General features: G+C 41.0%; 1 pseudogene; it reads left to right on the top strand.

Moving 5' to 3' along the window:
• The first annotated feature begins 2,434 nt into the window (after positions 1-2,434).
• LOC113834855 lies at positions 2,435-12,331 on the top strand (annotated as a pseudogene).
• The last annotated feature ends 336 nt before the right edge of the window (positions 12,332-12,667 follow it).

Here is a 12,667-nt window from a genome sequence, read left to right as displayed (position 1 = left end):
GTTGCAGGGAGGGAGGAATGAAGATCAAAGTGGTCGGGACCAGGCTGGTGAATCCCACAGAAGCAGCTGATCTCCAAAAGGAGGAGCACACGAATCCCAGACTGTTGTCTGGGATACCAGCACGGAACTGATCCAGACTCCTGAACCTGGATGTCAATGAGGAGACCTCAGCACTCTATGGGGCCCCTGCTGGTGAATTAGTATTTTTCCCTGGTGTAAGAAGGGACTTTGAGAGCACATTCCACGTGAAGCGATGTGCTCTCGGCCTGGACACATGGGGGAGGGCCTAGGCCAGGCCCAGGATGATGTGGTGGACTTTGCGGAGCCCTGTAGAGGGCCTTAACCTCCTTGGGGAGGAGAGGGAGGAGAGGGTGAGGGTTGCTGAGGTGTTGGAGGGATATGAGGGACAGGGAGAAGGGATTGACATCTGAAGCAAGCTTGTTCCTAATTTGATCTAAAAAATAAAATATAATCGTTAAAAATAAAAAAGAAAGAAAACTGTGTTCCTCAAAATTAAAAATCTGAAGGAAATGCACAATTTCATGGAATGATTTTATTTACCAAAATTAAATCAAGGACAGATAAGCAATTTAAATATATCTATAACCCCTACTGAAATAGAAGTACTCATCAAATGTTTCCCAACCAAAGAAAGCCCATGGCCTGATGGCTTCAGTGTAGAAGTCTAACAGAAATTCAAGGAAAAGTTAATAACAATTCTCCTCAAAGTGTTCCACCTGATAGAAACAGAAGGGTCATTGCTCAACTCTTTTATGGGGCTTTAAAAACCTTAGTACCCAAGCCACACAAAGACACAACTAGAAAGAGAATTATAGACCAGTATCTCTCATTAATATTGATGCAAAAATACACAATAAAATACTGGCAAATCGAATCCAAGAACGCATCTGAGAAATCATCCACCATGATCAATTAGGCTTCATCCCAGTGATGATAGGATGGTTCAACATATGAAAATCCATCAATGTAATCAGCCATATGAAAATCCATCAATGTAATCAATCATATAAACAGACTAAGAAAGAAAAACTACATAATCATCTCACTAGATGCTGCAAAAGCCTTTGACAAAATCCAAACCCATTCATGATAAAGGTCTTGGAAAGATCAGGGATAACAAGTACATTCCTAAACATAATAAAGCCAATATACAGTAAACCAACTGCCAACATCAAACTAAATGGAGAGAAAATTAACATGATTCCCCTAAAATCATGGAAAATACAAGGCTGTCCACTCTCTCCATATCTTTTCAATATTGTCCTTAAAGTTCTAGCAAGAGCAATAAGACAACAAAAGGAGATGAACGGGATACAAATTGGAAAGGAAGAGGTCACACTTTCACTATTTGAGGATGATATGGAAGGCTACATAAGTGAACCAAAAAACTCTACCAGTGAACTCTTACAGCTGAAAAACACCTTCAGCAAAGTGGCAGCATAGAAAATTAACTGAAAAAACAATTAGTAGCCCTACCATATACAGATGATGAATGTGCTGAGAAAGAAATCAGAGAAACAACACCTTTTACAATTGCAACAAACAACATAAAATACTTGGGCTAAAATAAATCAAACAAGTGAAAGAACTGCATCATAAGAATTTTGAGTCTTTAAAGAAAGAATTTGAAAAAGATATCAGAAAATGGAAGTATCTCCCATGTTCTTGGATAGGTATGATCAACATAATAAAAATGGCAATCTTGCCAAAAGCAATCTACAAATTCAGTGCATCAAAATCCCAGCACAATTCTTCACAGACATTGAAAGAATAATTCTCAACTTTATATGGAGAAACGAAGACCCAGGATAGCCAAAACAACCCTGTACAATAAAGGAACTTCTCGGGGAATCACCATCCCTGACTTCAAGCTCTTCAAGCTGTACTCCTGAAAACAGCTTGGTATTGGCACCAAAATAGACAGGTAGACCAATGGAATCATGTTGAAAAATCTGATAATAACCCACACGGGTATGAACACCTGGTTTTTGACAAAGAAGCTAAAGTTATACAATGGAATAAACAAAGTATGTTCAACAAATCATGCTGGCATAGCTGGATGCTGCATGTAGAAGACTGCAGATAGATCCTGCCTATCGCCATGCACAAAACTTAAGTCCAAATGGATCAAGATCCTCAACATAATCCAGCCACACTGAACATATAAGAAGAGAAATCGGGGAGTGGAGCCAGGAATTGCCAGGTGGAGCAGATGCCCAAGCCAGGTTAGACATGGAGTGCACCTACACAGCTCTGGGCACCTCATTGCACTGCTTACCTCTGTGTAGATCTGAACCTCAGTCTGACATGCAGCCAGGACCCACTTGCCACTGCTGCCTCCACCTCACCCATGGGGACCTGGAGACTTTAAAATGAGTTTGGGGTTTCGGGAGCAGGGAAACCACGGATCTCAGTTCCTGGCCCTGGCCTCGCTGTGTCATTGATGAACAATCAAGTGGACCGCATCACCCACCTCAACTACAGCGAGTTGCCCACTGGAGACCCGTCTGGGATTGAGAAGGAGGAGCTGCGGGTCGGGGTTCTCTGCTTCTCGGATGAGGAAGAGGACCTGGACGAACTCGGGCAGCTGGACAAGTTTGATGTGAAGGGCCCCCCAGGTTGCAGCCCCTGCCCAGAGAGCCCCAGCTGCCACCATCACCACCTGCTGCACCAGCTCATCCTCAAAGAGACTCAGTTCTCCGCCTTCCGGGGCCAGGAACGCATCTTTTCCAAAGCAACCAGAGGCCCTCAGGGCGCTGACTTGAGTGTCTATGCAGTCATCACGCTGCCTGCGATCTGCTAGCCAGAGGACCTGCTGGAGCTGCTGTGGTTACAGCTTGCGACCAACAAGCCCTGGCCCGCCCCGCACTGGGCCATCTGTGTGAGCGGGGTGGAGGGAGTGGGGGTGTAGATCATCAGCCTGCACCAAGGCGAGATCTGCCAGGACAGCCTGTACCAGGCCGGCACAGCCAACCTGGGACCGGTGGTGAATAGATGGTACCGCTACTGCCCACTGGTGGCCGAGCTGGTGGTGCAGAATGCCTGCAGCCACCTGGGCCTCAAGAGCGAGGAGATCTGCTGGACTAACTTGGAGAGCTTTGCCACCTGGTTCTGCTTTGGAAAGCACGAGTTCAAGGCTGGGGGAGGTCCCCGCAGGCACGCAAACTCCGCAGCAGCAGCAGCAGTATTATCTCAAGGTGCATCTGGAGGAAAACAAAGTCCACACGGCCAGCTTCCACAGCCTGGAGCACCTCATTTGCGAGAAGCACAGCATAGATGCCAGTGGCCGCCTGCGAGTGCTGCAGGAGCTTGAGGACTTCATGGACAGCAGCCCTCCACACCTGTTCTTATGCTCTGAGCTCCTTTCCTGTCCCCTCAGTTCTGCACCCCACCCATTTTTGCAGCATGGAACTGAGAGCTCTCTAAAGATCACAAGATGTCTGTGTCGGGTCTTTATCGCCATTGGGTTGTTAGGAGTTTCCAAGTCCATGCTCCCCCACTTAGGCCAAACCTTGTGGTTTCCATGGTTTGGGGCTAAGATATGCTAGGCTAAGACACACCACTTCTCCCAGTCTGCAAGGGGATTCTAGTTCACCTCAGCGATTACATGGGGGTGTCTGCCTCTGCTTCCATCAGCTACTGCATGAACGCACTAGGAAGTCATAAACTACACAGTGGGGAACCAATCCCAGTGGTTTAGCCCATCCAGAGACTTCCAGTATCATGTTCCTGCCTGAACCCACGGGAGGAGGTAAGTTTGGGCCTGTAGCCAGCCTGTCTTCCAGTGCTCTGTTCAGAGCCTCCTTAGGCCTGGGGACTGTGCACAGGGGAAACCTTCCAATAGGAACAGCCAATCCAGGGTCTGCCAATGTCCGGTACTAGTCCCACTTCCACCCATGGGAAGAGGAGAGCCATGGGAGTATTGGGCCTGCTTGAACCCACATAAATGGAACCTTGGACCAGTACCCACCAGGAGAGCAAGAAACTCCACCTATACCCACTTGAAGAAGGGATGGGAAGAAGACAATATAAAACCATATTCAACAACAGAAAAAACAATATGACGCCACCAGTGTCTAAGGGACTCTATACCAGCAAGATCTGAATACCCCAACACAGATGAAGCAGAAGAGAATGACCATAAATACACTTCATGAAAATGATAAAGACCCTCAAGGAGGATATGAGAAAATCCCTTAAAGAAATGGAAGAAAATACACACCAACAATTACAAGAAATCAGCATGTCTCCATTTTCAATGAATTGTGTAGTTGTTTTCTTCAGCAATGGGCCATTGCTATCAGTGTGTGAAGTACAAATTTTGATGATGTAATGGGTTGTTATTTGTTTGCTGTTCATCTAATACAATTAGATGTAACCCAATAATGGGATTGGAAGTTTTGTTATGTCCAGTTGGAGTTTGTCTCCCCCATTACTGGATGATTTCATTTAGATTAACTGCATGCATTTCTCTATTTTAGGAAGCTCTTATTTTATGAGATTTCTATATAGCACTCAAATGGCTTCAAGTTTAGTTGTCTCTCTGTGTATTCCTTCCCAATTCCATACTCTGTGCCCACTTGTCATTTGATCTTCCCATTCAAGCTCCTGCATTCATCTGTACCTATATAGTCTCTATCAATTTTCTAGGAAAATGTATTTGACCTTCCTCATCCTTTATTTTGTAAATTAACCCCTCTATGTCAATGGTATCTAGCTTTCTTAAAATTGACACAAAATTTAATATACACAGATAAGCTAATACATAACATAGTTGTCCTTTGTTTCTTGGCTACCTACTGAAAACAATTTTCCATTTATCTGTGAATTTTGTAATGTTTTTATTTAAAAGGCTGAGTAATGGTATATTGTACAAATGTATCACATTTTATTTATTAAAATAATTGTTATGGGCCAACTAGGTTACTCCCAACTTCTGCCTATTGTAAAAGAGCAGTAATGAGCATGGTTGAGCCAGTGTCACAGTTGCAGGATGAAGCAACTTTTGGACATAAGCTCAAAAGTGCTATAACTGGATCTTGAGGTAGACCAATTGCTAACTTCCTGAGGAGCTACCAATGTGCTTTCTCTAGTGTCTATACAAGTTTACACTCCAACATATAATGAATGGGGGTTTTCTTTACTGTAAATTCTCACCAGTGTGAGATTTCACTTGTTTTACTGAAATTAGCCATTCTCACTGAAATAAATGGAAATCTCAAAGCACTTTTTATTGCATTCTCCTGATGACTAAGTGTGTCCAACATACATTTAAGAGTTTCTCCTCAATTTGAGTTTCCTAGACTGCCCAGGCCCCCTAACTGGCACCCACATTCAGAAGGCTTGGTTTGGTCTAATGCTGGTTCTCAAGCTTTAAGACTGAGGTCCGGATACTCGCACTTGGTCAGGTCAACTGTTTTTGTGGGTTTCCCCAGCATGGTGTTGACCTCTTTTCTCATTCCTATACCCTCTCTGCATCTGGAATCTAGGAATATGGCTCAGTACTTAGCTGTCGGTGTCTGCTTCTACTTCTATCAGCTACTGGATGAAGGCTCTAAGAAGACATTTAAGGTAGTCATCACTCTCATTATAAGGGAAGGGAATTTAAGGTATCCTTTCCGCTATTGATTAGATTCTTACTTTGTGTCATCCTTGTGGATCTCTGGACACTTTCCTAGTCCCAGATTTCTCTTCAAAACTATAATGCCCCCTCTATTTATGCTATCTCTTTTCTTGCTCTCCTCTATTCTTCCCCTGACTCAGTCTTCCTGAACCCTTATGTTCTCCTCCTAATCTTTCTTTCTCTGTTTTCTACCTCCCTCCTCTCTCCCCCACATGCTACAAATTTTCTCAAGAGCTATTGTCCCTTTCTCCTTGTCCAGAGTATCCAGAGTACCATATATGTCTCTTTTATGGTATTCCTTGTTTCCTAGCTTCTATGGAGGTGTGTATTGTAGGCTGGTAATACTTTGCTCTCTCTATATATGAGTGAGTACATAACATGGTTGTATTTTTGTGACTGGGTTAGCTCACTCAGGATGTTTTCTTCCAGATCCATTTCCTTAACTATGAATTTCAAGATTTCATTGTTTAATAAGATGACAAATATGTATCCTTGATAATTATGTTTTTGATTCAAATATTTGGTCAGCAGTCATCTTCACTTGCACTATGTCAAGTCTCACCTAGCAGAGCTTGTACCCCTCTTTACTTATATTATAGATATTATCTTTTCTCATATTCCTTTGAGTTTCCACAATTTTACTCATTACCCTTATGAATAATATATCACATCTATACATCAGCATGATCTAAATGTATGAGACTTCAAATTCCATCACATTTTTAGTCCAGTCTCTTCTATTCTGTAAAGTTCCAAAGCTAGACCCATAGGCCTTCCACATATTTATCTAATACATACACACATTGTCTAACATGTCTCAGAAATTGGCATCTCCCAAATGGAGATCCCCATAAATAGGGATTCATTAATAGTCTTTCCTATCACCATGTCCTTTCAAGGAAGCTAAGAACAATCCTTAAAATTCTAATATAGCTTAAGTTTTACGTATTAAAGACATATTCTTGCCATCTCTGCAAATTCTTGTAAATGCCCATAAAACACTTCCTAACCCAATCCTATCTCAAATATTCAATGATAATTTATGAGTATGACCCAATTCTTGAGGGGTATTAATGGTAATGGGCTGTGAAGAGAAACCATTACCACAGAAGCTCTTATGAGAAAAATATTTAATTGAGGTTCTCTTACAGTTCAGAGGTTAGTTCATTGTTTTCAGGTTGGGAAGCAGGGTGGCGTGAAGGTAGACATGGTGCTACAAACTTGACTGAGAATTCTACATCTCGATTGGCAGAGAGCAAGAAGAGTGAGTGAGTGAGTGAGTGAATTGAGCTGTCTTGAATTTCTGAAATCTCAAATCTCACCCCAAAGGGCAAATTTCCACCAAGACCATGACTCCTAATAGTGTCCTTGTGCCACTCCCTATGTACATATACAGATGATTTTCTTTCAAACCACCAAAACTATATTCAAGTTCTTAATCTAACATCTTTTTAGAATGATAGACACAAACACTTCCTGGTATCCGTTTAGATTTTACTGTTCTTTCTTTTCTCTTTTTTTTCTTTTGGCAATATTAGAATCTATTGAATAAAATATCCACATGTAACAGTTTCATAGGCAACAATTCATAACATAATCTCAATTTCCTTGATAGATGTCCGTGGGCACATGTTCCTTTTTATTTTAGTTCAAATAGGGAACAAGCTTGTTTCACATGTCAATCCCTTCTCCATCTCTCTCCCCTCACCATCATCCATCCTACCCCAACTCGACCTATCCCAACCCATCCACCCTCCACTCCCCAGACAGGATAGGGCCCTCAACAGGGGCTCCTCAAAGTCCACCACATCATCCTGGGCTGAGCCTAGGCCCTTCCCCATGTGACCAGGGCAAGAGTGCATCCCTTCATGTGGGATGGCTCTCAAAGTATCTTCTTACACCAGGGAAAAATACTAATCCACTACCAGTGGCCTCCTAGAGTGCAGAGGCCTCCTCATTGACATCCATGTTCAGGGGTCTGGGTCAGTCCTGTACTGGCCTCCCAGACAGCATCTGTGGTTGATGTGTTCCCCCTTGTTCAGGCCAGCTCTTTCTGTGGGTTTCTCCAACCTGTTACTGACCCCTTAGATCTTCATTCCTCCCTCTCTGCAACTAAGTTCCAGAGTTCAGTTCAGTGTGTATCTGTGGATATATGCCTCTGCTTCCATGAGCTACTGGATGAGGGCTTTTGGATAACATAAAAATTAGTTATCAATCTCATTTTAGGGAAAGGGCATTTAGGTTATCCTCCCCACCATTGCCTGGATCGTCAGTTCGTGTCATCCTTGTAGATCTCTAGAAGTCTTCCTAGTGACAGATCTCTCCTCAGAGCTATAATGGCTCCCTCTAATATGGTATCTCTCATCCTGCTCTCTTCCCTCTATTCATCCCCCAACTCAAAATGGAGGCATTTCCTCCTCTCCTCTCTTCTTCTCCTGCTCTCATTCTGGCAGCTCCCCCTACCCAACCCTCATGCTCCCAATTAGCTCAGGAATTCCTGTGCCTTCCCATTCCTGGGGTCCATGCACTTATCCCATAGAGTACTTCATGTTTCCTAATTTCTTTGGTCAAGAGGATTGTAGGGTGGTGATAATTTGCTCTATGTCTAAAATTCATATATGACTGAGTACATACCATGTTTGTCTTTTTGTGACTGGGTTACCTCACTCAGGATGGTTTCTTCTAGTACCATCCAATTGCCTGCGAATTTCAAGATTCCATTGTTTTTTTTCTGCTGAGTAGTACTCCATTGTATAAATGTACCACATTTTCTCTATCCATTCTTCAGTTGAGGGGCATCTAGGTTGCTTCCAGGTTCTGGCTATTACAAACAATGCTGCTATGAACATGGTTGAACATATGTCCTTATTGTATAAATAAGTGCATTATTTGGGTACATACCAAAGAGAAGAATTGCTGGATCTTGAGGTAGATTGATTCCCATTGTTCTGAGCAACAGCCATACTGATTTCCAGAATGTTCTTACAAGTTTGCACTCCCACCAGGAATGGAGGAGTGTTCCTTTTTCTCCACATCATCCCCAGCATAGATTGTCATTTGTATTTTTTATTTTATCCATTCTGACAGGTGTGAGGTGGTATCTCAGAGTTGTTTTGAGTTGCCTTTCTCTGATGTCCAAGGATTTTGATCACTTTCTTAAGTGTCTTTCGGCCATTTCAGATTCCTCTGTTGAGAATTCTCTATTTAGTTATGTACCCCACTTTTTAATTTCATTGTTTGGTGTTTTGGTGGCTAGCTTCTTCAGTTCGTTGTACATTTTGGAAATCAGCCTTCTGTCCAATGTGGGGTTGGTGAAGATATTTTCCTATTCTGTGGGCTGTCGTTTTGTCTTACTGACTATGTCCTTTGCCTTACAGAAGCTTCTCAGTTTCAGGAGGTCCCATTTATTAATTGAAAATCTCAATATCTGTGCTACTGGTGTAATGTTCAGGAAGCGGTCTCCTGTGCCTATTCATTCAAGGGTATCTCCCACTTTCTCTTCTAGAAGATTCAGTATGGCTGGGTGTATGGTGAGATCTTTGATCCATTTGCTCTTAAGTTTTGTGCATGGTGACAGATATGGATCTATCTGCAATTTTCGGCATGTCCGAATCCAGTTGTGCCAGCAACATTTGTTGAAGATGCTATCTTTCTTCCATTGTAAAGATTTAGCATTTTTCTCAAAAATAAGGTGTTCATAGGTGTGTGGGTTAATATCTAGGTTTTCAATTCAATTCCTTTGGTCTATCTGTCTATTTTTGTGCCAAGATATTTTCAGAACTATGGCTCTAGAGTAGAGCTTGAAGTCAGGGATGGTGATGCCACCAAAAGATCCTTTAGTGTACAGAGTTGTTTTGGCTATCCTGAGTCTTTTGTTTTTCCATATAAAGTTGAGTATTGCTCTGTCAATGTCTGTGAAGAACTGTGTTGGGATTTTGATGGAGATTGCATTGACTCTGTAGATTACATTTGCCAAGATTGCCATTTTGACTATGTTGATTCTACCTATCCAAGAGCATGGGAGATCTTTCTATTTTCTGGTATCTTCTTTAATTTCTTTCTTTAAGGACTCAAAGTTCTTACAGTACAGGTCCTTCACTTTTTTGGTTAGTGATACCCCAAGATATTTTATGCTGCTTGTGGATATTGTGAAGGGTGATGATTCTCTGATTTCTTTCTCATTGCATTTTTCATCTGTATAAAATAGGACGACTATTTTTGTGTTAATTTTGTATCCTGCTACTTTGCTGAAGGTGTTTATCAGCTGTAGGCATTTCCTGGTATAGTTTATCAGGTCACTTATGTAGACTATCATATTATCTGCAAACAGTGAAAGTTTGACTTCTTCCTTTCCAATTTATGTCCCTTTGAACTCCTTTTGTTGTCTTATTGCTCTAGCTAGAACTTCAAGTACAATATTCACGAGATATGGAGAGAGTGGACAGCCTTGTCTTGTTCCTGATTTTAGAGGAATTGCTTTGAGTTTCTCTCCATTTATTTTGATGTTGGCTGTTGGTTGGTGTATATTGCTTTTATCATGTTTAGATATGTTCCTGTTATTCCTGTTCTCTCCAAGATCTTTATCACGAAGGGATGTTGGATTTTGTCAAAGGTTTTTTCAGTATCTAGTGAGATAATCTTTTTTTTAAATAATGAAGAAAAATATAATAACACAAAAACTATCATGTGGGCTTTGGACAATACACACATAAGAAGAACCTAAGAGAAGGCACAGGATTCAGTGTCCCACTTGTTCAAACTCTGGAAATTCCATTAAAATTCTAAACTTGAAGCCATCATATATTAAAATAGAGGACCCTTTGAAGACTTATGCAGGCTCTGAAACACATGTTCTTTTATTCTCATCTTATTTACTGACATTGTGTGAGATCATACATTACATATCACCAAGAACCATGTGTGTGTGACAGAAAATGTTCAAGAAGGCCACAATAGAGTTGAGAAAGTCAAAGAAGCCTTACTATTGATGTAGGCAGATGGTTGATACAGATGCACAATGTGACTGCAGTAGAGAGTGGCCGGAGGTACAGAACCAATCTACAGGGATGCTACATTTATATGGATCTTTTATTGGATTAAGATGCAGAGTCAGTGCATAAGACAATGGAAGCTATTGAGGCCAGACACAGGACCTGGTTCTGACAGACAAAAGAATCTACAGACATATATTTACAGCAAATAATTGAAATAGGCTATGTCTGATAGGTGGTAGTTGTATATACCTTTAATCCAATAACTTTGGAGGCAGAGGCAAGTGGATCTCTGTGAGTTCAAGACCAGCCTGGACTACAGACCTAGTTCAAGGACAGCTAGGACTGTTACATGGAGAAAGACAATCTTGAAAAAAATGGGAAAAAATAAAAAAACAAGAAATAGGCTATGTCAGCAGTTGAGATCAAGCTAAGCAGAAGTCTCTGAAACAGGTGGCAGTCCTCATTCTGTCAGTGATTTCATACACACCAGGTAATCAGACAATAGACCAGTGGTAGCTGTTGCCACCAATGTTAGGTGTGTCCTTTGCTGAAGGATCAATAGAAATATATTGTACCCTTCTTTTGTCTAATGTGGTCCACGAATGATCAAGTCTGGGTTTTTGTTTGTTTGCTTGTTGTGTTTGTTGAGGTGGAGATGGTTTTAATGTGTGCATACATTTATATACTCCTGAGCAAATTGGATAACTTCATGGGGTAGTACCTTTACTATAAGACAAAGTCATTTATTAATGTGTGAATTATGGCTATAACAGTACAGGTGGTATTATTTAAGTTTCTAACAAGTGCGTTTGCAGTCAAAGTGGAGCCATATGTTGCCTATTAAATTGAATCACCTGGCAAAAAGTATAGGCCTAAGCCAATGTGCTATACAACACAAAAATCTTACAGCAGGACACATCCTGTTCAAAACAAGTGGTCATTGAGAGACAGTGTTCAAAGTACAACATCTGCTACCTGTGAGTCAGAAAAGGAATATGCATGCTTCTCAAGCTTTTACATCTTACAAATGCTACTTGCAACTTTGCATTCTATCACATGGGGTTTAAACTTTTGGAAGAAGCATTCACACTCTTTTTGCCTTTCCCAATTTTCATTCAATACACAGATTTTTGAAGGCACTCTGTACCTGTTTCAAGTTTAAGCCTGATGGAAAATACTCTCTCTCTCTCTCTCTCTCTCTCTCTCTCTCTCTCTCTCTCTCTCTCTCTCTGTGTGTGTGTGTGTGTGTCTGTTCTCTCTCTGTGTTTCTCTCTCCATGTTTCTCTCTCTCTCTCTCTCTCTCTCTCTCTCTCTCTCTCTCTCAACTAACTATGTAACTCTTCTTTCCAAATATGTTTTCATTCTATACAGGAAAATAAATTCTAAGTTTATTGGTTAACAATAAAATTGGAAGCTCCAGGTGAGTATTTCCATGGAGGTAAGCATCTTATGACTCTTATTAGAACTTCATAATGTACTATCTTTACCTTCATGCCTACTCATACTTTCAGATCTTATTCGCCTTCAAATGACAGGGTCTATAGAATCAGACCAGCTAATAGATCAAGTACCGCATCTCATCTTAGGAATTCCAGCAAAGCAACCACATTTTATAACAGAACTTATTCAAAAACCATCTTCACCAAATTTTACACTAAAAGTATTTATCTCATTTACAAAGATGATCCGTTAATTAATAGTCCATGCAATATTTTTGAAATTTTATTTCAGTTTTATTTTAATTTTTCATACAATATATTTTATCATGTACTTTTTGCTCCATCAACTACTCCTTGGTTTTCCATATCTTGATACCCACTTACCTTCATGTTTTATGGATTGTGGTTTAGATACCCAGTGATACTCAAGAGAAGACTGATTTACCCTTAACAGCAAGTGTCTATTGTAAATAGCTTATTGGTGATATATGGGAGCTTGTGTCCACTTACAATTATCCCTGGTGTAATATTTTTATGGCTTGATCTTGTGCAGATCTTATTCATATTGTCACAGCATTTTTCTTTTCATA

The sequence above is a fragment of the Cricetulus griseus genome, chromosome 3, assembly GCF_003668045.3.
Source record: "Cricetulus griseus strain 17A/GY chromosome 3, alternate assembly CriGri-PICRH-1.0, whole genome shotgun sequence".
NCBI classification, from domain to species: Eukaryota; Metazoa; Chordata; class Mammalia; order Rodentia; family Cricetidae; genus Cricetulus; species Cricetulus griseus.
The sequence above is the reverse complement of the archived record's forward strand: the minus strand, read 5'-3'. Positions and strand labels throughout refer to the sequence as shown.